Here is a 26,927-nt window from a genome sequence, read left to right as displayed (position 1 = left end):
CTACGCGTCTATAATGCATGAAATGCTTTTACTGGAGGAACCCGTATTAAAGCTTTTTGGGCTTGCGGGGGCATTTTAACTCCGGTATCAAAAGTAGGCATTGCTAGTACTTAAAATGGGACCTACTACGAGCAAACAATTGCTAAGTAGAGCATGATTGAATGCTGGCAAGGTTTTATAAATCTAGTTTTTCGTGCCTTGCATTCCCGCACGTGCCAAGTTGTCTTTCTAGAACTAGCATAACCAACCATTGGGGTGGCTTTTTTTTTTTTTTTCCCCAAAGAAATTTTTATAACCATAGCTTGTTAGAACAGTTATGCACCCATTATGCTAATATTGGAACTTTTGTGGTCAAAGTTTCCACGTGGGAAAAATTTTAGTGCTCTTTGCCCTTAGTTGGCCTTTGGTCATTAAACTGAAAACTACCATCATCACCAAGGTGAAATTTGCCTTCATATAAAATACATCACTAATAAAGCTAAAAGTAGTAGGACAGGTTCTGTATGTTTTGTTTCTGGGCAAAATCTTTCACAGGTTTCTAAACTTGGCCTTTTTTTTTCCGCGAAAAAGTCTCCAAAGGATACTCAAAAAATGATAAATCTTGGTTTTTCAGTATTGGAAATAGCAAGCTATTAGCTTCAGTGCAAAAGACTTTGCCTCATTTTGAGGCAGATAAATTAACCCTTATTCGCTTCATAATCTTGTCAAAAGCAAAAAAATACTACGCACAGCATTGCTTATCACGAGTCATCAGCATTGTTGAGAAAAGAAAGCTGGTACATGCACAGTTAGGCCACCCCATCCCGACGTCCATCGATTCTCCACAATGTATCCCGCCACATATTTGCTTATACAACCCGGTCTCCCATTGCCCAACACGTGCACCCGATGTATAATGCGGGCAGAAGACAAGAGGAGAAATACTTGAGCAATGCAGATACCCAATACGCAAATTACGCTGCCTACCCCAACCTACCAGCTCATGCACTTGCCGTCCTCACCTCCTATCATCATCATCACCACAATCTCCTCTACGCCTACTGCAGAACAACGGCCTCTCCCATACATCTGCAATTATCCCAGTCCTGTGCTAACTGCGACCAACTTATCCCCGCAAACTTCTTGATCTCATCTGCCCATCTAACTTTCCGCCGCCCCCTGCCACGCTTGCCTTCGCTAGGGATCCACTCTGTTACCCTTAAAGGGACAGACAACCAATTTTTGTCGGGTATATGTTCTCTAGCTCATATGAAAGCCAGCATTTTATATAGCCCGGTAACCACAAGCAATTTCTAAACAAATTGACGGAAATAATTTTAATTTGGCAGCAAACTTCCTAAAATCGGAAGGGTGGCGGTTCGTAGTGTCGAAACTTGACACTACAATATGTGTCCCTGTCATGTGACCTGCAAACCTAGCAGCTACTGTGACTGCTGAAACGTGTATTCACTTATTGAAAACCTTTGAACACAAATATTTGTATGAGTTTGAATTGTATATGTATTTTTTAGCATTATTTTGAAATTTTTAAAGACGCACCGCTCGCCGTCGCTGGGTTGCTCTCAGTGTGGCTAACTGAGCCTCCATTCCCAGAATCAACGGCAGCGTTCAGTAAACAGAACCAGTGAAGGAGCTTTGACGATTCTGCCCGAGTCAGGGGCGTTTGTTCTGCCAAAATATTCGATTTCAGTTTCCAAATACGCCAACGGCAGCTTAAAAAAAATGTCGCGCCCGGGGAGAATCGAACTTCCCACCTCCACAACGTGAAGCCAGATTCTACCCATCGTTTATCCCAGCAGATGGCGTATTCGTGCAAAATAGACCGTTGCATTAAAAAAACACATAAAGGAACAGGAAAGCCTGCGATTCAAACTTTTTTAGCTTGGGAGAAGTTTTTAAATATTGTTTTCATTTCGCATACAGACAAAAGTATGTTGCTGAGCTACTCTATGTCATGGTTGCCAGCATTATTTTTTGGAGGGACACATACGGCTCGCAGATCTAAAAATTTCGGTTTAAAAAGTTCTAGGGCATTATCAGCAAACCCGTTTCTCGTCATGGTGCTTTAAGTGATGCCCTTTTATTTGGGATAGAGGATATATACTCGACAAAAATCGGTTGTCTGTTCCTTTAATGACCAACGGTTTTTTTGCCTTCGCATAACATGCCCTGCCCATGTCCATTTTTTCTCCTTATTCTACTAATATGTCCTTAACACGCGTTTGTTCCCTGAGCCACTCCGCTGTGATTGATTGATTGTGGGGTTTAACGCGCCGACGCAACGCAGGCGATGAGGCGCGCCGTAGTGGAGGGCTCCGGATTAATTTTGACCACCTGGGGTTCTTTATCGTGCGCCGAAATCTCGTACACACGGGTGCTTTTGCTTTTCGCCTCCATCAGAAAAGCGGCCGCCGCGGCCGGGAATCGAACCCGCGACCTCGTGCTCAGCAGCGCAACGCCTTAGCCACTGAGCCACCGCGGCGGGTAGCCACTCCGCTCTCTGCTGCCACAGCTCCTATGGATCACTCCAACTATCTGCCACCGTTGCTCATGCCACTGCCATCACCGCTGAAGAAACTGCCGTTATGCTCCCAGCCACCACAGCTCCGAGTGGATACGTCGCTGTTATAACAGACTGTCAGCAAGCATGCCGCAATTACCTCACCCCTGCCATCAAGCATCTTCAACCACTTTCAGCACTCCCCTATATGTGAACGGTGTGCAGGGGTAGAACAGCTGCGCCATTGAGCGCCAAACTGGTTTACCTGCGCCATCCTGCGCCGAGCCGTCCTTTTTATGCCAAAATTGCTTACCAGCACCGTCCTGCACCGCATAGCCCAAATTGAGCCGCGAGATACGAGCGCCACGGTGCCCCGTGGCAGGAAACTTGACTGAAACGTGTTTTTGGTTTCAATGCGGTTACGGTTTCGGTTTCATCAAGGATATGGGAGCGGCTATGGAAGTTGGCTTTTGCTTAGCTGTAAGGCCGCAGGCACTATGAGCCTTCTCCACCTTCAATTTGGATTTATTTGTGTCGCATTTGCTCTTCTTTCTTTCTTTGTTTTGCCGGTAGCAGCCGCTGCGCCACAATCAATTGAAAGAGACCGAAAGTGAGTGGAATGTCTTTGTGTCCCATTGCAAACTGATAGAAAGAAGAATAATATTCGCAGGAAAAGTTGCAGTTTATTGAGGTGAACTTCAATTTAGTCGACTATTTTTGACGAGCGTACCTGCAAGACAGCAGGGTCACGGATGCTTTTCCCTCGCTGGCTAATTAGTTTCGCCTTTGTTGTGAGGTAATTACTCATTTTTGCCTGTGAATTTAGGGGTTGCCTTTGCTTATGTGGCAGATGGTCCAGCACTAATTAGGTCTTCTAACATGCTCGCCGACTCTTGCAACCCCGTAGCGGCCGAAGACAGGCTATGTTCTGCTTCACGTGCACTGAAACTGCTGTTCGATATGAAAAATGCACGAAAACACCTTGTTTTGCAGAATGCCACCGTGAGTTCGTTTAACACTGCCATCTACCGGACAAAAAACAAGGCCTGTTATCTCTCCCTTTCGACTTTGCAAGGGAGGTTTACCCTTTGAACCATCCTTGCTTTGAACGGTGACAACACGGCGCACTCGCTAGGGCCGAATGTAGATAACTCCACATATTGTAAGTTTCTAGATATTGTATGAGAACTGTGTTCCTATTTCGGAGTGGGTTCTAGTGCACGGAAGAATTCCTGATATAGTAGATGAGTAGATTAAACTTAATTGGCAGGAGGCTGGCACATCAGCCAGTGCCAACCCCCTGCCAAACGGCCTTTCTGGCTGCTCCAAGCCTGCTCAAAAAGGCAGTTTTGCCTGCTCCCAAACCCATGTACCCTGTTCCACCCCTGCGTATGGACTCCAGGACATGGCTTCCTCCCAGGGAATAAGGCGGCTGGCGCCACTGGCTGCAACATCATTTTCGGGGCATTCCCGTCGAGTGTGGATTCGTACTCCCTCTCATCCAACCAATTCCCGCTTGCTATGCTAAAATTTTCTACCACTACCGGCACAGCCGTCTACTATCCTCCATCTCGCCCTGCTCTTAATGCTTGCCACAACCGCCTTTGGCATCGACTCCAAACCCAATCCCCATGCAACTGCCCCTCTCGCCAGACTCCCTGTACCATGGGCCACCTTGTGTGGGAATGCCCCTACCCTCCAACACCCCTTCCTTCACTGTCATCGAAGGAGCGGGAGTACCGTGGGAGGGCAAACTGACCAGTTCGCGGCCTGAAGTTCAAGATCAATTGTGGCCGTATTCCGAGTTTGTTCTCCACTCCATGTGTTTCCTCGACTCGGCTGAGTGGAGGATACTCCAATGTTTTTACGTGCTAAAATAGCTTTCAAGGATCTCCTCGACTGGAGGCTTCAGTGGAGGAGGGATTCAGAGTACCAGGTTTTATATCACGGGCCCAAGCAGGAGTGACAGCGTGAGGCTTTTTGGACTGTGGAAAGGCCACCCACCGTTCTGCTGCTTTTTTTATTATTTTTACCTGAACATTTTACTAACTCACCCACATGCATAAAAGCTGTGTGCCATGATAACTTTCACATGGTAATTTGTCGTGTCAGCAGTTAAAAATACCAAGAAATTGCCGAGCGCGCGCACGCTAGCGGGGGCCTCGCGGCGACCACCCGGCAGTTAACAAAACCAAGAAAATTCCGTGTGCTCATGCATGCTCGCCTAGCGATGACCGCCCAGCGTCCCTTACGCACGTTTGCAATCCTAGCAGCAACATTTCCTCGTATCCTGGTTAACCCCCCTGCCTTTCCTGTACTGTTCCTTCCTTCCTTCCTTCCTTCCTTCCTTCCTTCCTTCCTCGGAATGAGAAAGACATGTCATAGTGTACGCCCCTCCGAGGTGTGATGTCCAATGATTATTACTTCCAACAAAATGAGGGTAGCTCACACTTATTGCAATAATGATAGAGTAAAGCACAGTACACTGGGCAGTGTGTAAGCAGACACAGCGCTGTGTCCGTCCACACTTTTCGCCCTGTTTCAGTGCGCTGCGCTTGAGTAATTCCTAAACTGCTTACCAAGGGCAAAGAAAGAACGTATTAGGAGACAAACAGTGCCGGCACGTTCTCCGACCTCCTATTTTTCGCTTCCAGTTGTGGCTTCCCATTTCTTCAGAGATACCCGCGCGCAATATATGCCATCACCGAGTAGGCTAAATGAATGCATGAGTGCTTTGGGAACGCCGGTTCGATCGCTGTATTTGATATAAATGTGTTCTTTCTGGCACTTGGCTTCAACCAGCATTGGCTTGGCACCCAACATAGACTTTCTCACAAGAAGCATGGTAGTCCCTTTGTGGACTGCGCTATAGGCGTTGTATATCAGATCCCACTTAAATGTGGGGAAGTCTATGTTGGCCAGACTGGCCGATGTATCAACGACCGAGCACGGGAACATGAATTGTCGGTGAAGAATAAAGGAACTGTGCATTTGCCCGCGCATTGCGATGCTTGCAAGTGTGAGCCACTTCTTGGGGAGATTAAGATTCTGGGCAGGAGCAGAGATGCGACCGCACGGGAGCTCTTAGAAGCTTTTTATATCAAGCAAAAGGCGATAATTGTATCAGTGATACGACGGTGGTCCTGTTTAATTCTGAGAAAGCTTTTTTCGAGCGTTTCGGTGTTTGACACATATGCGTACTTGTGATACCCTTACTGTGGCGCATGCTGCGCATTCTCCGGTTGTTTCTATATTTACCGCCTCCGGCGGTGATTAAAGTTCGCTTGAAAGTTAGCACTTGTCCCGTCTCCTTTCTTGTGTACTGTCTAGTTTTTTGCGCTAAATATATTTAAGCTCCACTGTTTCCCTCGCTCTGTGTATGCTACTTAACCTCCTGTCCTCCTGATGCCCTTCCCCTTACCAATTCTCAGAGGGTCAATAACCTATCAATGAGCAGACTCGACATTTTGGCTGATTGGAGTGGCAGACATGGCAAAACGTTCGTGCTAGGTAGCCCAATGTTAACTAACAATGAAGCAAAGCGTGCACGTCGGTCCGATCCTCAAGTTCACGAGGCAAAGCAATGCCATGATGCAGCATTCGTAGGTATCAATCAATGAACGAGCCCCTATTAATTAAACGTACTTCTCCCCCCCCCCCCCCCCCAAGCTTACTTTGCCGCTACAACACCATTCACGTGGCGAAGCCCACCTACAAAACATCATGCACGATTGTGCGAAGCCCAACGAAGTAAACGAAAAGAATTGTTAATCGTAATAGAAAATAAATAGGAAAATGGCTGCGGCTTTATCTCATCTAACCTTGGCTATGCGAAGAAAAGGCTTGCCTTAGTCTGGTTGAGGCTTAGTTTAGCTCGGTTAACCTTTGATGTGGCTGTATTGCCGACCACGGCTAAAAGCCGTTCGGTCCCTTGCAACGCTCACGGAGGGAGACCCGGTTAACGCGGCGTTCATTCACGACGAACGCGCCGTTCTCCTTCTCCGGGCGCGCGACGAGTCACGTAGCCCGAGACGACCCGGCGACGCATGCATGGGAGGTTGCGGAGGTGGTCGGCTGCTGATCGGCCGCAATCGCGGCGGGAGCCGCCGACTCATGCTGAGCAGAGAGACTGAAAACGGGGCCTTGAGCGCAGCGTCGAAAGCGGGCTCGGCGAATGACGCGATTCTTTTCAAAGGTGAACTTGCGCATTCGCGGCGAAACCACTGTAAGAAAGTAGTAAAGTTTTACTTTAAAATGTTCTCGCACAAGGTGAGGCCGGCCTTGGTATCTCTGGCTGGAATGATAGCTGCAGTGGCCGCGTTTCAGAGAAGGCCAAATTACGACCATGAAGTGCATGCTGCTTCGTCTCCGTGTGCGCAGGCTTTACCAGTCACAACAAACTAGTCGCTCTGTCCGACTGATCCAGTTCCTCACGTTGGAAAGAGCGAGTAGAAACACCAACATAGGTTGTTTCCCATAGCGACACACCCTTCGCTCAATTTCTGTCCGTTGACACGCCCCTGTGAGGATACATGAGCGCGTGTATGCATTACCTTGTTCCCCAGTAGCACGCAGGGAATGCTGGTCCCCTCGGGCTGCTGCATCTTGCTGTCCAGGTCGGACTTGCGCACCGCCTCGAAGGTCTGCGACTGCCTCACGTCGAACACGATGAACGCACCCACGACCTCCTTGTAGTACACGCGCTTCATGTTGCCGAAGCGCTCCTGGCCTGCACAACGCGTGCGCGGTACGATGCCACGCTTCGAAATTCTGTGCTGTCGCCGCGCTGACACCGATGTGAAAGAGGCTTAAAAGTTGAAGCAATAAAAGAAAGCACCGATAGGTAGGCGCATGAATATGCTGAATTTACAGATTTCTAATACATTTAATCAGAGCAGAGACCTAACATTGTAAATACAAAATTTGATGCTTTGATTTTATTTCAATCGCAACGGAAGTTACCACGAGGGGCATACCTAATATGACCTTGGGTTTGAATTTGTTTCGCTGCGCAAGTGGGACAGATATGGATGGGCAGACAAAATGCACCTAAATATATGCTGCATTGGACCGATACTTTTAGGGGACGACTTATCAGCGATATCCCACGACTGGAGACGGATGAGGGTGTTCGCATCCCACTCTAGGACCTTCAGAGCAAAGTCGACGCCGATCTGTAAGCACTTTAGGAATTATTCAGGCGCAGCGCACTGAAACAGGGCGCAAAGTGTGGACAGACACAGCGCTGTGTCTGCGTCCACACTGCACAGTGCGCTGTGCTTTACTCCATCATTGTTGCAATAAGTGCGAGCTTCCCTCATTTTTTTTGGAAGTGATAATCATTTGACGTCACCTCGGAGGGGCTTATGCTATGACATGTCTTTCTCGTTCCGAGGAAATGTTGCTACGATTACGGCAACCGCCGAAGTATTTCTCGCACCGAGCAAGGGTTGCCACGATCACGGCAAACGCAGGACTTTTTCCGTTTTTTTTACTTACCTTGGCCAATTTCCCTAACTCTATGCTAGGATTGCAAGCGTGCGTAAGCGATGCTGGGCATGTCTTCGCTTCGATGATGTCATAATCGCTTCCGAGATTTTCTTAAGTATTAAGCCAGGTGGTGAGGCCATATATGTCGGGAACTATTGTTAGGTCGGGGCACGTATCCACACTAGGGTTGTTACCCGTTTTAGTGGGGAAGGATGTATCGTTTATCGTGCGCAGGTTAAGCGGCTCCAAATTGTATTGACAAGATTTTTACCTTTGGCAGAGTCAAAGTTATAATTCCATTCTGTGTGCGGGGCGTTCATACCCCCGAGAAGGATTACGTTATTTTTTGCGACTATATTCCTCTAAAAAGCGGTTCTTTTTTTATTTGCCGATAGAATGCCCGTTGGCATAAAAACCTATGTACATGTAGAGATGGGCACTCGTCTCTACACTCTAAGCTGGGTAACCTTTAATAGAGGTATACATTTTCGAATTTTTGTAACCTATAATTTATAAGGTACAAATCTAACCTATATCTTCGTAACCTTTATATACGTATACATGGGTTACTCAGTTATGGGTTACTTTGCAGCTTTCAGCATGTATACGTTTATATAAGTTACATCTACCGCCATCCAAGGTCACACACCTGGAAGGTGTCATGTTGCGCGCCAGGCGCGCTTTCGCCGGCGCCGCTGTGGCGACGCCGCGAAGGCGCCTTTCCCGCGTGGTAAACAAACATCGCGTTAGTGGAAGACGATATGTGCGACCATGCTGTCCATTGCGCCGTCTAAAATTTTGCGTCGGATGCCTTTTGTTCGTCCCTTGAATAAATTGCCGGCCACACGCCGGCCACCGATCTTCAAGTGGAATTCCCAGGAGGTCTGTACCTGTAATGATTCGAAGGGTTATTTGGGTTAAATAATAGGCTTTAGAGCTTGCCAGTTGGTATACATTCATATTGAAAGAACACCTCAAACTTGACAATAAGAAGAAAAGAACACAGCACAAGCACTCACTAACAACTGGAGCTTTCTTAAAGGGCTCTTTTCGAAAAAGAGTTCTTGTTGGCTCTGCAAAACCACGCATCTTATAGAACAGCTAGAGTTGCTGAAAAACTACAAAGCTCCATGCTGAGGAAATCGTTATGTGAATTCATAACGTTCATGTAGTAAAGAACTGATAGAAAGAGTCACTAAACATGAGGCAAAATAAGATACGAAATATAACATCATAATACTTGAAGAAAGGCCTCGTATTTTTACAAGTGAATCACACTTTTGTCTGTGCAGGCTTGTGTGCCATCTTTACAAAGATTATTTGAATGAATGTGTTTAGTTATTGTATTTTCATACCGTTGTTTCCACTGAAATCAGACTTCATTTCAACTTGTGTCATACCCGGGGCAGTCCTGGTTGTCAGCTCAAGTAACACTGCTTGCAAGAAAAACAGTAGTGCTGATAAGTCATAGCATAGGTAGCCAGATGCAACCACACTTTTCGAACAGCCAGGAACCGATGAGAGTGCAGCACCCATTTTTACACCTGCACCTGTCTCTGTGTAATTCGTCAAAATTTCTACATCATCAAAAAACAACAACAATCAAGCAGCCTGCATGCTGGCTCATACATACCACTATTCTGTAAAGACTGCACTACACTACGATCGCGCCAGACAACCATTTGCCCTGCAATACCACGCGAATAAATAAACGACTGATTTGCGCGAATGAGAATGATAAATCCACTTAACATGGTGAATATGGCCCGCTGTCTAAAAATGACTAACACCAATTTACCCACTCAAGGAAAAGAAATACAAAAATAAAGAGTGTTGTACATATGAAAATTTTTATTGCGCGGTAGGGCAAACTTTCACAAAAAAAAAAAGAGGCTTGTGCTGGACAAAAGTGAGTTTAGAAATTTCGGGCAGCATTTAGTGGACTACTTTTCTGCAGCGCACATGTTGTGTTTATCCGGATATATTACTACAAGACCAATAAACTAGACACCATTCCGAATATATGCAGCGAGAAAAATAAACATTTCCTGACGGCTGAAACAAAATGATAATACCCAGACAATAGCGCGATAATATAAGACTTTAATGGGAAAAAAATAAATTCAAACAGAGCAACCTGACAATTACATGAGCCAATAACTCGTCAAGTGCGCCCGATGCAGCCAACAGCGTAAATAAAACGCTCAACATAGGACGAAGGCGCGCAAACAGAGCAGAAAGTAGGTCACGAGCGCCGTTTTCTGTTATAATGTACGGGCTTTCCGGATTGTCCGCTCTAGTCTGACGCAACGAACGCAAGCCCGTGATTTCATTCAACTGCCGTCGCGGACAACAGAAAGCGTCCAGCGAAGCAACCAGTCAGGTAACGAAAATACCTTTCGAATGCTGCAATTTCAAATTGAAAAGCCCTCAGCGAAAACATACATCCAATGAAAACACGGAAACCGTTACGGGAATATACTCACCGAGTTCGCTTTCACTTGCGCCGGGGCATTGGTCCAACATGCGAACTTGATGGTGGTCGTAGAAGAACGAGCCGTGTAGCGCTGCCAGTCACAAATGGGCTCGCCGCAGCCTCCGCGACTCACGCCGACAAATAAGTCTTGTACAGCAATCCTTGCTTCATCGTAGGCGTATCACAGCGGTAAAAAGGCTCGAGTGGCGCGAAAACGCGGCCACCGAGCCTGCGGGCGCCGCCATTTCTCTATATCCCGTCATGCAACGGAGAAATGAACGGCCACCTGGAGAGAAGGCGCGACGAGCATCTCTTATACGTTACAGGGCGTTTTATAGGTTACAACGTAAAGGTTACATGTCAGATTTTGTTGATGTAACCTATAAATCAATAATGTAACCTATAAACCGCTTTTAACTTAACGCTAGTAAACGTTAGAATGGACTGGGATAAAGAAAACATAAAAATGGATAAATTGTAACCTTTATTTTATAGGTTACTTCCGTTTAGAAGTTACATTATGGGTTACCAGGATTAGAGTGTAGGAGGAAGGCAAAAAAAGAGCGGTGGTGGGGTCCCAGAGCCACCGCTGAAGGTCGGGGGGTCTTCCAGAATGGAGGCCTGTGCCTATCAGGTGTCGCTTTCTGGCTTCGTTTTGTGCAGGACACGCCCATATTAGGTGGTCCGCATCAGCTTGTGCAGCAGGAGCTGTGCAGAAGGGGCAGGTTTCATCAAACGGGACATGGTAGCGTGGTGGCCACGCCCGGGTCACAGCAGGTGAAAGCGCCACTCCAACGCGAAGCTTGCGCAGCAAAACCTCTTCCCAGCGAGCAAAAAAACTGGGGAGGTCGTTCCACACTGTGGGATGAGGGCATGTGTGGCGCGACGCAGATCGTCCTTCCGTTGGAGAAAGTTTTCTATTGAACCGGTTAACATTGGCAGCGGCCGAGAAATATACGTAGGGTGACAAGCCCTATCCGCTGCAATGTTATCGGTGAGCGTATTCCGCCGAACCCACAACAGCCGGAGAGGGCAGGGTTACGTGTGGATGTTCCTTGAAATAGCGCAATTGTTCGATACTCGTCGTAAATCTCATATCGCCGCCGTGGAGTCCGCATAAAGATGCAGGATGGAACCCACTGGGGCACGCTGTATGGCCGGCGTTAGTGCCTGGAGGCCATCCCGGATGGCCGTGAGCTCTGCTGGTAGAGATGGCAGGGTGCGGATGGTTTGGTAGAAGCAAGTTTGAGAGGCGTCAGGCTAGACGGGACACTGCATCACAGTGGATAAAACGCCATCCTGGGCCCCAGCGTCCACGAAGGTCTCTACCGTCTCGTGCTGGGACTCCGCCGTCAGTAGTGATCCTCTTGCACATGCGTTTCCGGTAGATCGAGTGTGAAGTCGAGTCAATGGTTGATTGTCGGTAACCTGGTGATACAGTCATGGCGACCTGGTTACAGCGCGATCTGGTGAAGCAGGTAGGGAACAACCCATATAATTAGCTAAGGCCGCTGCTTCCGCAACAAAAGTACGTTTGTGCATACGGGCTGAGTGACGTTGTTCGACCAGTTCGTCAAGCGTGTTCAGCTGAGCCTCAGCTTGGAGCGATGGTATCGGGGTCATTCTAGGGAGGTAGGTGACGGTGCGCATTGCGGCTCTGTTAATAGTCTCTACGGGCCCACTCCGCCTGAGTCATGTACTGGAATTGGGCCTGATAAACCGGTCGAGGCCGCAGTTCTGACCTCACCAGGAGCCGAGCCATCTTGGAGCAGGAGCCACCAGACTTCTCCGAGATGCGTCGAATCAGGTGAAGCATCTGGCCTGCTTTTTGTCGGGCACATCGAAGCCACATGGCAGCCGACCCAGACGCAGAAATTTCCAACCCTAGCACGCGAAGGGATGTGGCAGCACGTACGGGTTGGCCGGAAAGTTGGAGTGTGAGGGGGAAAATCGCCAGTTAGCGACGGCCCCAAGCATTGGCCACAGGCATAACGGCTGTTTTATCCGCTGAAAGTGCCAGTCCAGCGTATTGGCACCATGTCTGCGTGTCTGTCAGGGTTTGTTGAAGGCACACGCTTTGGCGATGCAGGTCTGGGTGGACGGTCCATACCGTTATATCGCCCGCGTAGACGAGGAAAGGCAGGTGCGGTATGGAGCCCAGATGTCAGGCAAGCGGCAACATCCTAATATAAAAAAAGGAGGGGCGAAATAACCGAACCCTGGGGTATACTCCACGAGCTTGTGTGAAGTGACCATAGCTTGCCCCGCCGATTCGCATAGAAAAAGATCTTTCAGTAATAAAGGTCTCCATGGAAGCGCACACCTTGTTTGGTAGACAAAGGCTTCGGAGAGTTTCCAGGATTGCCCCGTGGCTGACGTTATCGTAGGCCTTGTCCATGTCAAAGACTGTCCGCCCTTTCTGTGAACGACCGTAGTTCGAAGTACTACTTGTGGTTGGACGCAGGGCTTTATACGTTGAGAACAAAGAAGCTCTTACATTTCCTTTGCATAGGTATTACTTCGATGAGCACGGCAGATGGGGATTTCGTAGAAAGATCGTATTTATTGCATGTAATGTCTTTTTTAGCGTACGTAGACAGCCTGGTGTCTTAAGATGCATCAATTCTGTTGTAGCCTCTTAGGCTGGCAAGACATCCTGCCTCTGAATACATGTAATGTTGGGCTTGACGTCCTTCTTTTCACTGTAAGCTTTTAGAAGATTTGTTTTCTTGTTAATGCTCCTACAGTTCCACTGCTACATCACTAATTTTTCGTATGTGTTTTTGAATTTAGGCGCCATGGTTAGTGCCGTACACTGCGACTGCATCGTCGTCGCTTTCTGATTCCTCTAAAACATGGGCTATTATCAAGGGCATGTTGAACCCCGAAACAAGAAGGAGAGAGACGAGTCACCAACTCAACAAAGTGGCTCACAACTTCAAAGGTACTAACGACGAACTGATTTTGGCTATTAAAGAACAATTTGAACTGGACCGAAATATCCCATCGGTACGCAGGAACTATCAAGGTAGCCCCAATGACTTATTTGATAGAGAAATCTCCAAGGAAGAGCTACAGCAGGCTATATTGACCAGCAATAAGGAAAGCGCACCCGGTCCAGATGGAATAACAAACAATGTGCTAAAAAACTTAAACGATGCTCAGAGGGAGGCCCTGGCCAAATACATAAACGATTTATGGCTCCAAGATCGACTACCACCTTAGTGGAAACCCTCCACGATAACAACTATACCCTAGCCGGGGAAACCCCTTGAAATAAAAATCTAAGACAAATCTCTCCCACCTCATGTGTCGGCAAAAATCTACGAAAGAATAATTACGACAACATTGCAAAAACACATAGAAGATCATCAACTTTTTCCGGACTGCATGATCGGTTTCAGGCAGGGACTGTCCACCCAGGACGCCTTTCTACAGTTAAAACACGATATCATAGACAACGATCACGACCAAGATCAAATAATCCTCGCACTGGACCTCAAAGGCGCCTTCGAAAATGTATCGCACGATTCTATCCTTAAGGCCGCGGAGGAGACACAATGCGGGTAAAGAACATCAGAAACTTCCTATCAGACAGAACAGCAACAATCGGCATAGGCAACACTCGATCCGACCCCTTTAAGGTACCAAACAGGGGCACGCCCCAGAGATCAATTATCTCGCCTCTTCTGTTCAACTGTTCTGCTCTGTTCAAGGCACAGACAAATTAACATTCTATAGACTTCACCGAAAATCAATGCCTACGCCGCACCCCAGCCTAACTGCTGAAGGAGCGAGAAATCTTATACAAATACACACGAACACCTACTTACATACCCAAGTCCAGACTCTCACTTATGTTCCCCGAAAAGTATAATGAGGGCTGCAAGTTATGCCACCAGAACGCCGATTTATTCCATACAGTTTGGAATTGCCCAATTACTTGGGACGAAAATAGCCACAAAACCTCATTAGAGTCCTTGGAGGAAGCCCTGTCCAGCTCGGACTCTGCACAGCAGCTTGCGCAGCTTAGTAGGGCCAGGGATAGCCAAATAGATTCTGGTGTCCTGGAATTCGGATCCCACCCTTGATCTCTCTCCCTTACCCTCACACCTTTTCACCAAATAAAGCTTACTACTACTACTACTACTAGGGGATTCTGGGCGGTCATCGAGAGCCGAGCACGCACGAGCGCACGGAATTTTCTTCGTTTTGTTAACTGCCGGGCGGTCACCGCGAGGCCCGCGCTCACGTGCTCGCGCTCGGCAATTTCTTAGTATTTTTAACTGCGGACATGACAAATTGCGATTTTCTGAAGAAGTTCGCTGTTCATAAAATTACTGAATCGTAAACAATTTTTGCATAAAAATAACGGTTAATAATCAATTTAGAGTCACAATTAAAACATGGTCTGTATTCGCCGCTCTTGATACACTCCATCGTGAACTAAATATCAATGAGAAGGAAACCGAACAAGCAGCAACGTCTGCGTTGTGCACGTGCTGCATGTTTGGTAGGTTTTACGCAGATCGGTAGATGTGCATTTGCACGTTGGAGAGAAAGTGTGCCTAAAAAAACCTAACATACCCCTTTCTATGCCCTGTGGCAAAATAAACGCTAAAAAATTGGGCCCATCTCCCCGCGAGGGGGACTCGAGTAAATGCGTCGCATAGGGGGTGGGTGTATTGCGTTAACGGTTAGTGTTTGGGGAGTTGGTGGTAGTGAATGCGTTGTATCAGCAGCTTCTTGACGTAGTTTGAATGAGTCAAGGATATAAGGCGCGTTCGTAGCCTCCCACTCTTAGTCGGCTTTGTGGCGCAGTGGGTAGAGCACCATGTACACTGCGTTCCGCCCGCAGGGTCGAGGGATCGAAACCAGGCGCCGGACAGTATTTTTTTTTATATAGTGTAGGGGGAGAGGTGCGGACTACGACTACGGACGTCAACGCGGGTGACATCGTGAGTTACTCAAATGCTCTGCATTTAAAAAAAGAAGCGTAACGTGGCGCTAAACGCCGGGTGGGTATGTGCCTTCACCCTGGAACATCATCATCATCATCATTATCGTAATTGTCGTCGTCACCGTCTTCGTCATGGCATTCGTGCACACAGCAGGCCCGAATTCCACGAAACAGCTGCGTCTCGGAACACGTCTGCCATGCTCCGTTACAGCTTCGAATCTGGCCGCCACCCGGTCAACAACGCTGGAACTGGCTGTGTTAACAGCGACAGCAGCGGGCCCGACGCCCGCAGCGAATTCTGCGGAACCGAACGAGTCGTGTGGCCACCCAGCCTTGAGCAAGGGTTGGACGCCATCGCGCACCTAGTGCAGACACACCACTACTCCGCCATGGACACGGAGTTCCCGGGCGTTCTGCAGTGGCCTCACGAGTCTCAGCTGCGACCATATTATTCCCAGTACTCCCTGGTACGCGACAATGTCAATTTGGTGAATATTATCCCGGTTGTCATGACTTTCCCGGACCGAGGCGGCAACCCCGTTTCAAGCTGTTGCACCCGCTTATATACCAAGACAGACAGATGTGTCAACGATCAAAGAATTGAAGAAACACGAAGAGGACGACCTTGACCTGAGCGCCGAATAGTTTGCGTCCTGTGGTGTCGCCTTGTCAGGAAGCGCCAGGCGGCTCGCCTTTCACGGCGGATTTGACTTTGGTCATCTGGTAAAGGTGCTGATATGACAAAATTTTCCGAATGCAATGTACGTCCTGTTTTGTCTGTTGCTCATTAAATTTCCGGCTATGTCCGACATCAACTGCATTATGAACAGCTGCCCAAGACTCCATGGAAGTGCCCCCAAAATGGGGAGAAGACCCAGCAACAACGAATCGGGTAACATCACCGAGGGGGCAGCGCCAGCTTCCTCACTCGGGCCTGTCTCTTCAAGACTCGACAAGTGCATTTTGTGGGCAAAATCGACTACGATAAATGCACTGCATATCCCCAAGATGTGATGGTTTGCTCGCACTTAGTTCCTAATCATCGCTGAACTCTGTAGCTCCATGTATACCGCTCGGAACTATTTTGTTTCTTCTGTATATACGAACGCCGGTCTCAAAGCTGTTTGTTATAACTCTCTAGTTTGTGCTGGCGGTCTATTTACGAACATAATTATATTATTTTCTGGATCACATGTCGTCTATTTTATTGTGTTTTCAAAAATACAATACCCGCCTATATTTTCCTCCTCCTGTCCCTTGCTCACTTTAAGTGGTAAAAACTTTGGACAACCACATACCCAGCTTTCTCGCTCAAAATTCCAACCTCTCAGGGACTTAGCAAAACAACTTCAGGAAAGTGATGTTTGGCATACAGCCAGAAGTCAATGTGCAGATGAAAACACTAAAAGAACTTTCCAAGTTTCTGAATATTGTTCGTGTAATTCGCTGTCAAATCTTACTCCCCATGCATTTCTATGGTATAGTTTTTGTGGCCCAGGAACCTAGTCGCGCAACCTGCGCTACTTGAAACTCTGCACAAAGCAAGCATTCCCCTCAAATATTAGCTGTGCAAAAGAACTTTTCATTTCGCTAAATTGCAGAGTAAGCATTGTTGAAAGGACTGCCATGAACGGGAAAGCTGCACATGACTCACCAGTGCAGCAACTTAGACGTTCAGTAAACTTATCGTTGACTGAAATGATTAAATAATGAAGGAATGATAAATGATGATCTTGCAAGCGTCAGATGGACTCGGATAAAAACAGGCAACCACACCAAGTGTGCGCGGTGACCTTTGACACGGCAGCGATACCACGTTTACTGTGCCTGCAGGAAACCCTGGTTGAAGGGCGAGCTGTTTTCGCTGCCCTGCTTACCGGTAGTCTTTTAATTTAGCGGTACTGTTTTGGTTCAAAGAGGCCTCAGAAGTGTCCCTGCGTATTTATATTAATTTCTAACAGCAGTACAAACAGGCAACGTATCCAATTAACGCCTTCTGCTGAGGGTTAAACGGGCTAGCGCTCACTTCATCAGCGTGCTTTCATTAATTTGAGTTCATTATATTCAACTTGCCTTTACCTTGCAAATGGAAAAAATGATGACATTCAAGCGTAATTTTTTTCAGCATGGGAACTTCTCTGCATTCAAAGAAATTTAGCTCTTTGTCGAGCGTAAGACAAAGTCTTACGTAATTAATGACAAGTACATTTTATTGGATTTGATGGGTCGGCATGGGGGCATATTGCACGTTTTATTCTTGCTTTTTTTTTTCAAGTGCAGAGGGTGAAAAGTTTCTGGGTGGATTAAAAATGCGTGTTTCGTGATTAGTGACTTAATTAAGCTTTTTCGCGCTTTCTTTACACTTAGCCCTAACGTTACGCCATTTTACAGCGTTCATTTTGCCGCAGGCCATAGATGAGGCGCTGTGATTAGGTGATGAGGAAGAAGGATTAGATGAATATGAAAATGTTCGCCTCGTGGAAGAAGTCTAGGAGTAAACGATGATGTGGCCCCTGTATCCACGCAATGTAAGTGGATGCGTCGTCTTGTTTGGTTTTCCCGCCCGATGTTGTCTTACGCGAACGATATTTTTTTGCTCCAACATTCACGCGAACCCTTCCCAATGAACGGCCAGCTCTTATGTTTTGCAAAACCCAAAACCCGTCAAAGGTAAACCTTCTACAAAGTCCATAAAAAAGGCAATCAATTTTGCGAAGACTTAGTGGCCATAAAATATAATTAGAGCAAAATGAATGTGACTCTCCCACTTCTTTCAGGTTAAACAGCAACAAAAGAAAGAATTATTATTGCGCAAACTATTGTTCTTGTGGGCATGATTCAGTAAAAAAAAAATACTGCAAAGCTGCAGTTATTCAACCCAGGAAAACTCACGCCTCCAAATAGCTCAAAACAATTTATCTGAACCGTTATTTTTGTATTGATTGATTATGATGTTTAACACGCCGACGTCACACAGGCGATGAGGCGCACCGTAAGGGAGGGCACAGGATTAATTTCGACCACGTCGGGATCTTTAACGTGCGCCGAAATCTCGAACGTACGGGCTTTTTGCCTCCACGAGAAAAGCGGCCGCCGCGGCCGGGAATCGATCCCGCGTCCTTGGCCTCAGCAACACAACACCACAGCGGTTGAGCCACCCCGGCGGGTCCGTTATTTTTATAAAGTGCGTCAAAATAGCTTCGGCTAGGGAGCATCATGACTTCATATTTTCGACACCAACAAAACTGGAATCGCAGGGGCTAAGTACGAAAATTCAAATTTTGGGGCACGCTCCGTAGCCTCACCTGGGATATGAGTCGCGCCGGAATCTCCGGATTAGTATTTGCCACCTGGGGATCGCGCTCAGTGCAGCTATTGCATTCTGGTTAGAGCAAGTAAAGACGAAAAATCATGCACTTCTCCGTTTAACGAAGACGATGGTTGAACTTGAAACTTTCACGTGATGGACTCTATGGTTGGCCGACCCCATACGGCGAGTATGTGCTACTCTGGAAGTACGCACCAGGTTTTTAGAATACCGACAGCAACTCTCGGGTGTGCACTTCGCAGGCCTAACGTTTGGGTTTGGGGTGTTCGGCGCGAGTCGATATCTGCTGCTTGGCGTTCGCTTCGTGCATGTCGAAGAGGAGCAATCGGATAGACGCCGGCGACGCGAGGGCAGGTCCGGTTCCGGCCACGGAAAGGGTTTTGTAGCGTAAGCTACACTGGCCGAGGTTGACCGGTTTCGTGTGTGCCGTGAAGGGCCGTTCTGCGCAAGCGCGAGAAGCATTGGATTGCTTTGGATCGGATCGGATCAGATTGGCTTGGATTGACGTGGATTGGCTTGGAGTGGATTGGATTGGATTGCATTTAATTTGGATTGGATTAAATTGGATTGTGTTGGATTAAAATCCAATCCAATTGAAGTACGGGTGCTGAACCTTAGCTCACGCTACGTATATCCTGGCATAGCCGAGCTAAGCCACTGCAATGTTAAGTGCAATGCACTTCTTAAGCGACCCTGAACCTGCGTCCACCGGCGATGTCCGCGCACGTGGAGATGGGCGCGCGCAGCCTGGCCGCTGACATGGCACATACCCACGTGGGGGATTGGCCAAGAATCGGGCGTGAGAAGGGCTAATGCACCTGCTTAAAGGAGTACTGACAAGAAATTTCAAAGCTGAGATCCGCTCTAGCAATCAAGTACAACGAAAACACAAATAGGTGTCTGTGAATAAATGCATCTTTCTTTCTTTGTAGTTGTGTGTGTGTGTGTGATCTCTCTTTCGCGAACATTACCGAACCGCGCAAATTCAACTCGTGCATTCGCACTTTCACATTCTTCTCCTCGGGGAAATGCGGGGAATTTTTTAAAGACGATAGCCTTTCTTGGGCTACTTAAACCCAGAAATCTTGGTCTGTCTGTCTGTCTGTCTGTGATCCGATTCAGCCACCCGGCCAAAGCAAAAAAATGCCTGCGCAATAGTCTTATACAGTGTGTTGCAACGATAACTGGAACACTTTAAAAAATTTTCCTGAGCGATCCGCCGCTCTGTTCACGCTCAAACTTCACACAAAGGTCGCATTTTGTGGTCTATTTTGTTTTACACCGGGAACAACAATGGTACTTACCTGTTTATTCTGAAAATAAATAAAAACGATTTTCGCCTATGGGAAAATGGCGGCGATTTGGACGTGCGAGCCCGAAAACCGGGTTTTCTGATCGTCTGTTAGCTCATTTCTAGGTGCATTTTCTGATCGTCTGCTGCACCATTTGGCTCCGTACGTGAATCCCAAACGTGCGTTTCACTCTGCAGGTGGTTCCGTCGTTCCAACATCAACTTGCGCTGGCTCGCACGTTCAAATCAGCGGCCATTTTCCCATAGGCGAAAATCGTTTTTATTTATTTTCAGAATAAACAGGTAAGTACCGTTGTTGTTCCCGGTGTCAAACAAAATAGACCACAAAATGCGACCTTTGTGTGAAGTTTGAGCGCGAACAGAGCGGCGGATCGCTCAGGAAAAATTTTTAAAGTGTTCCAGTTATCGTTGCAACACCCTGTATAGTCACAGCTAAATGCGCCCGTCTAAGTCCGGTGTAATGTTCATACTTGTCAATATTGTTGAAGAACAACAAGACATTACGCATATATAACACAAAAAATTGATACAGAAGTGATATTTGCAGCGTTCCTTTATAAAAAATCGTACATGTTTGATATTGGCGAGATTAAATATACTCCTTCAACTGAAGAAGAAAATATCACTCCGCCGTCGCCTGCTGTCGCCCGCGCCACTATAGCTTCTTGCGGCATTTTAAGGAATCAACCGGCAACAGTTACGAAAGGTTCCACTAGATAGGTTCCACGTTCTGCTTGCAACGCATGTGGAGTAGGGAAACGCGGTTCTATAAACGTTGAAGTAGGGCGCCTCGATTCACGCGCGTCTTCGCCGTACGGCAGCGTTGGCATCGAGACACCCGGCTTGGAACAGTGGAACGCGGTAAATTTAAAATGATTTTAGCAAACCATTGGCGTCTTTACCTTGGGAGGAGCGCGACGCAAAAGTAACAAAATGAGAGGTGAGCGGGAAGGCGAAGGGAGGCATTTACTTGGCAAAACTCGATAAAGATTATCGTCTTTTGTCGACATTTGCAACGGAAGTAGCAGATACGCTGCCAATTTTTTTCTTTCAATTCACCCACGATCATTCAGCATCATTGTTGACTTTCCTGCCGGGCGTATCGGCGTACAATGACATCAGTGAGGGCACTAAAGATTTGCTTTAAAAAGGCAGAAGAAAAGGTGCTGCACTGCTTTGGCCAATGGCCTCTGCTGGTATGTTCATTCTCAGAAGAAGACGATACGCGTACTTTTTCGCATAAATTCGTCTAATTGTAATATAAAACAATTCGACAATGTACGGTTACAACAATAGACGAAATTACTGGCACTAAATATTCTTTGTAGGGGAAAGCATGATCGGTGTTCAGGTGACACCAAAGCGGGGCTGAAAAGGCACTGAAGCTCTTGCGAAGAGGCGCAAACTTGTGTTTATGTCGAGGAAGACCAGAAACAGCAGCATGTTTTTCTCAAACTTTTTTGCAGAACTTCTTTCCCAGAAGTTGCCTCCTCACCTTGATTTCAGTCTATAGTTCTAATTCTTACCCGCCTTTCAATATCTTGACCAATCCCTCTGAATGGGTACGTGCTGTTGATATTTCGCCGTCAATCCATCAACGAATGTGCCCTATGCGCTTGCTGCGTGTTTAATACGTTTTCAGCGAATTTACAGTGTTTCGGAAGAGAAAGGTGTGTCGTTCGGGGCCGATTAGGGGGGTCCTTTGTGCGATGAAAATTTCTGCTGAGAAACGATGCTGCTGCTGCTGCTGCTGCTGCTGCTGCTGCTGATGATGATGATGATGATGATGCGTAGCGGCTTCCCCTTTGTAACGGTGTGGCGTAGCACAGCGACCTTAGTCGTAACGCCACTGTACAATCACCTCGCGAGAAACTTTCACAAATCAATAAATACAAAATATAAAATAAAATAAAAAGAACATCGGTTTATAAACTTTTTGTGTTAGTCTGACTGTTTTGTTCGCATGTCTTCCCAGTTAGTTTTCTGGTCTTTTCATACCAACATTCTAACCTTGTTAGACATTTCTAACATTCTAACCATTCTAAATCCTGTTATAAGCAGCGTCCCTGGCGGCCGCTGTTAACCAGTTGGTTACAAAAGTTTTTTTCGTTAAATTCGTTATTGATTCTTCTAAATAGTCCATTTTATTTCATGACATAAAGTTTTATAAAACTTGTCAAATAACTGTTCAGTTTGATTTGAAAATTTATAGGTGGCGCTGGCTGGAACAGGAGTTCTCTGGAGTGCGTCTGCACTCCATACAATTTTTACATCGCGAAGGAACCCGCGCTCTCCAATGGTTTTTCACCCGCACGACACACCTTCCCTTCTAGTACACTGTAGCAGATTGGTGGATTTGCATTCGCACTTAGAAGACCAATTGGGCTTTAAAAAAACGTCGAAGAAGAAAAGGCGTAACGAGGGCCAAATTCCAGGTGGGTATGCGCCATTCACACAAAAGCATCGTCATCGTCATGGTCGTCACCGTCGTCGTCATCACATTCGTGGGCACAGAAGGCCAGGCTTCCACAGACCAGTGCATCTCGGAACACCTTTGCCATCCTCCGCTCCATCTTTGACCTCGGCCGCCTCCCGGTCAAGGACGCTGGAATTGGCCGTGTTAATGGCGAGAAAAGCGGGCCCAACGCCAGCTGTTGATCCTGCACAATTCGAGTGATGCGGGCGCGTAATCTCGACCAAGAGTCCGACACCATCGCGCACCCAGTGCAGACACACCACTACGTCGCCATGGGCATCAAGTTTCCGGGCGTTCTCGGGAGGCCTCATGAGTCTCAACTCCGACCATCGGGTTACCACTACTCTTTGGTAGGAGACAACGCGAACTTGATCAACATGATCCCGGTGAGCATGAAAACGGCAACCCCGTTCCGAGCTGTTCCAGTCGCTTCTCTTCTGAGAGAGACGGATGGGCCAATCAGATGCCTTCCAGCCATTCGTCAAACCTGGCATACAGTTTAACAGGAGAAGCTCAACCCTTCGCGTCCTGTGGTGTCGTCTTGTCAGGAAACGCCAGGTGCCAGCCTTTCACGACGGATTTGACTTCGCCTACCTGCTAAAGGTGCTGATAGACGGAATCCGGCGGATGGAATGCACGGCCACTTTTATTCCCTGCACGTTGAATTCCTAGCGACATGTGGCTTCAAGTGCATCCCGAACGGCTGCCCCAGCCTCCAGGAAAGTGCCCCAGAGATGTCGCGAAGATCCGAAAACATCAACGATTCCGGTAACATCACCGGGCGAGTAACAACTGCTCCCTTACTCGCGGGTGTCCCTTAAAGATCCGACAAGTGTACTGTGGAGGCAACATCGAGGCACCCTACTTCAACGTTTATAGAACCGCGTTTCCCTACTCCACGTGCGTTGCAAGCAGAACGTGGAACCTATCTAGTGGAACCTTGCGTAACTGTTGCCAGTTGCTTTCTTAAAATGGCGCCAGAAGCTATAGTGTCGCGGGCGACAGCAAGCGACGGCGGAGTTAATTCTTTTTCTGCAGTTGATGAAGTATTTAATTTCGCAAAAGTCAAGCATGTTTGAATTTTTATAAAGGAACACTGCAAATATCACTTCTGCATTGATTTGTTGTCTCATATTTGCGTAATGTCTTGTTGTTCTTCAACAATGTTGACAAGTATGAACATTACACCGGACATAGACGGGTAGATATAGCTGTGACTATATAAGACTATTACGCAGGCATTGTTTTGCTTTGGCCGGGTGGCTGAATCGAGTCACAGACAGACAGACGGACAGACATACAGACCGACCAAAATTTCTGGGTTTAAGTAGCCCAAGAAAGACTATCGTCTTTAAAAACAGGCAGCCACACCAAGTGTTGGAGGCGACATTTTATACGGCAGCCGATCCCGCGTTTAGTAGTCCTGCAGAAAACCCGCCTTGCTTATAGAGGGAGCGGTTTTCTCCCTTGGTAACCGCCAGCAGGTGCGTACCGGGGCGCAGGGAGGGCTTAGGAGTCTTCAGCACCCCTTCTGGCACAATTTTCGGGACATATAAATGATTTTTTTATGAATAAATATTTTATTTTCTTAACACAACTTGTTGCTGAGCTAGTTGGTACGCTTACAAAAGAAGAAAACGTGGCGCAAACTGGTCATGAACGAAGAAGACAAAGTACGACAGATACAGGCGCCAGATTTCTTTTTTTTTGTTCTGGACAGTACGCTTGGTTAAAAAATCGGTCATCTACGTGTAACATACATTGGTAGTAGTCAAGTTGTAGATTTATTATACGTATTTTATTCCTTTCAAAGGTCGAACTGTGATGACTCAACCCCAGAAAACTGATGCCTCCAAGTATGAGGCCCAAAACAAATTTATTTCAATCTTTCTTTTATAATGTGCGTCGAAATAGTTTCGTCTAGGGAGCATCATCACTTCACATATTTTCTACACCAGCAAAACTGGAATCACAGGGGCTAACTACAAAAATTCAAATTCTTGGGTCTAACACTTTGATGGTACACAAGGGATATGAGGCGCGCCGTAGACTCCGGATTAATTTTGACCCCCTGGGTATCGGGCTCAGTAAGCCATTGCACTCCGGTTAGAACAAGTAAATAGAAAAAAAGTAGAACAACATATACCTGAACCGAGCCGTATACGGCAATCTTTCGCAAAAAAAGGTGCGCGAAGGTGTGGCCGATGGCCTCCGTGCGTGCGTACCCATCTCAGAAGACGACGATACGCGGACTTTTGAAATATACACAGGAACATGTTTTTCTCAAAATATTTGCATTCTTTTCCCTAAATCTGTTTTTTTTTTCGCTTTGATTTCCGTCTAGTTCTATTTATTCTCATCTTAAAGCATCATATGTTCGCACAGTCTTAGCCAATCTCAGTAAGTGGGTATGCGCCTATTTCCTGGCACCAACCAGTCAATCTGCACGATGCACTATCGGCGCATTTGAAGCGTTCTCATCAGATTGGTGGATTTTCATTCGCATGTAGAAGACGAAGTATTTTTATGGAAAAATGGCAGAAGATAAAGAAGAAGGAGTAGGAACAGCATCATCATCATCCTTATCTCAACGGGGGTCTCAGTCGTGGACGCAGAACGCCCTGCTTCCACAGAACAGCTACAGGTCGGCACGCACACGTCATGCAGCAGCTCCGAATGCGGCCGCCACCCGGCCGACAGCATTGGTGGATATAATGGTGAGAACAACTGGCCCAACGCCACCACCGAGTCATCCACCGTACGAGCTGCCTGGGAGTTCAACCTCGACAAGTGTTCGGCACCATCGCGCGACTCGCTCGGACCCTACGGCGCCATGGATACAGATTCCCCGGGTGTTCTGGGGAGACCTGACGAGCCCCAGCTACGACCACCTGCTCACCAGTACGCGTTGGTACGCGAAAATGTGGCCCGGATGAACGTGGTCTCGGTCGGCCTTAAGTTCCTCGACGAGAACGGCAACCCCGTTCTAAGCACTTCCACTCGCTCTTATATTGAAATGGAGACACGTTCCAATGAGTACATCTGGCTGTCGTCAAATGTGGCAAGCAGGTTAAGCAACACGAGGAGAGGGCATTGATCCAAATGAGTTTGCTCCGGTGTTCGCAACATCCGGTGTTGTCCTGTCAGAAACCGCCATGTGGATCGCATTTCCCAATTGGTTCGCCTTAGGCTACCTGCTAATGTTCTGATGGGATATTTGCCAGTGGGAAAGTGCAACCACTTTTCCGCTGCCGATGTGATTCCGGCCATCTATGACATAAAGTGCATCATGCTTCAGGCGGCAGCGAAGCCCACGGGGTGTAGTGAAGATCCAGCAGTCGTAATGCCAGGGAGCCGGCAGCGACGGCTTGTGTACACTGGCGCCGTTTTCTTCAATATCCGCAAAGTGTATTTTGGAGAGAAAGTAATGACAATAAATATGCTGTGGTCTTGATACCAACCTTCCCGTGGAACTTTCTTGGATGGCACTCCCGCCCACGACGCAGTACCGAAGGTTGCGCCTACAAAAAGCTGCCATCCATGCCCCTCGTAGCCGGACCGCATGTAAGGACTCCACTAAGACAAGTTCTTTTTGGTTGCCCTCTACCCCTGCGCCACCCCCTCCCCGGAATCCGACGGGTTATGCACAGTCAGTTCCTGATCAGTGTTTAATTAGCGCTGCCGTGTGTACTTTGCGCTTGTGAGTGTTTTTAAGTTTTGAGAACATGCAAGCCTCGAAGCCTATATTTCCGTGACTCTAGTGTATGTGTGTGCGTGTTATTTTTCTCCTAAGACATTTCTTTCTTCTAGTTTGTTCTGGAATCTCATCCGGGTCTCTTTTTCTCCAAAGGAAAAAAGTATTTGAGAGGCGAATACACGAATAATCTGCGCGTTTCGGCATCAAGTGAAGTTATTGATTGAAATTATTTTTTACCGTGAATAGGTTCATTGATTTTTCATTAATTTTGTTCGGTGTAATAAATATTGTGTTGATTGATTCTTCGATCAACGTATTTATAGACTCACTGATAAATTGAACGTGGCGTACAGGCCGAAAGACGCCTGCCAGTGTTTGCTGATCAAAAATCCGGTGGCCATTCCACCTACAGCCGCGGACCTGAAAGTGTCTTCGGCGACCGTATTCAGGCCCGCTGATCTCACGATTGCCGGGGCAGTTTAAAATCGTAGTGCCTTACCGTCCCTCCCTCAAAGGCGCCATCCGGTTTTGATCACATTGCTACCGTTCAATTCTCGGGCAACAGTGTTCCTTGTCCAAAAACTCCCTTGCAATCTTCAAGCGCAGATCAGCGCCATGAGGCAGTTCGTGTAGTATGCAAATAGTGCTTATATACTCCGCAAAACGGGCTATAGTTCTCGCTCTGTTT

The sequence above is a fragment of the Haemaphysalis longicornis genome, unplaced genomic scaffold (genome assembly GCF_048455015.1).
Source record: "Haemaphysalis longicornis isolate Haplotype H1 unplaced genomic scaffold, Haemaphysalis longicornis Haplotype H1 scaffold_31, whole genome shotgun sequence".
In the NCBI taxonomy this organism is placed as follows: Eukaryota; Metazoa; Arthropoda; class Arachnida; order Ixodida; family Ixodidae; genus Haemaphysalis; species Haemaphysalis longicornis.
The sequence above is the reverse complement of the archived record's forward strand: the minus strand, read 5'-3'. Positions refer to the sequence as shown.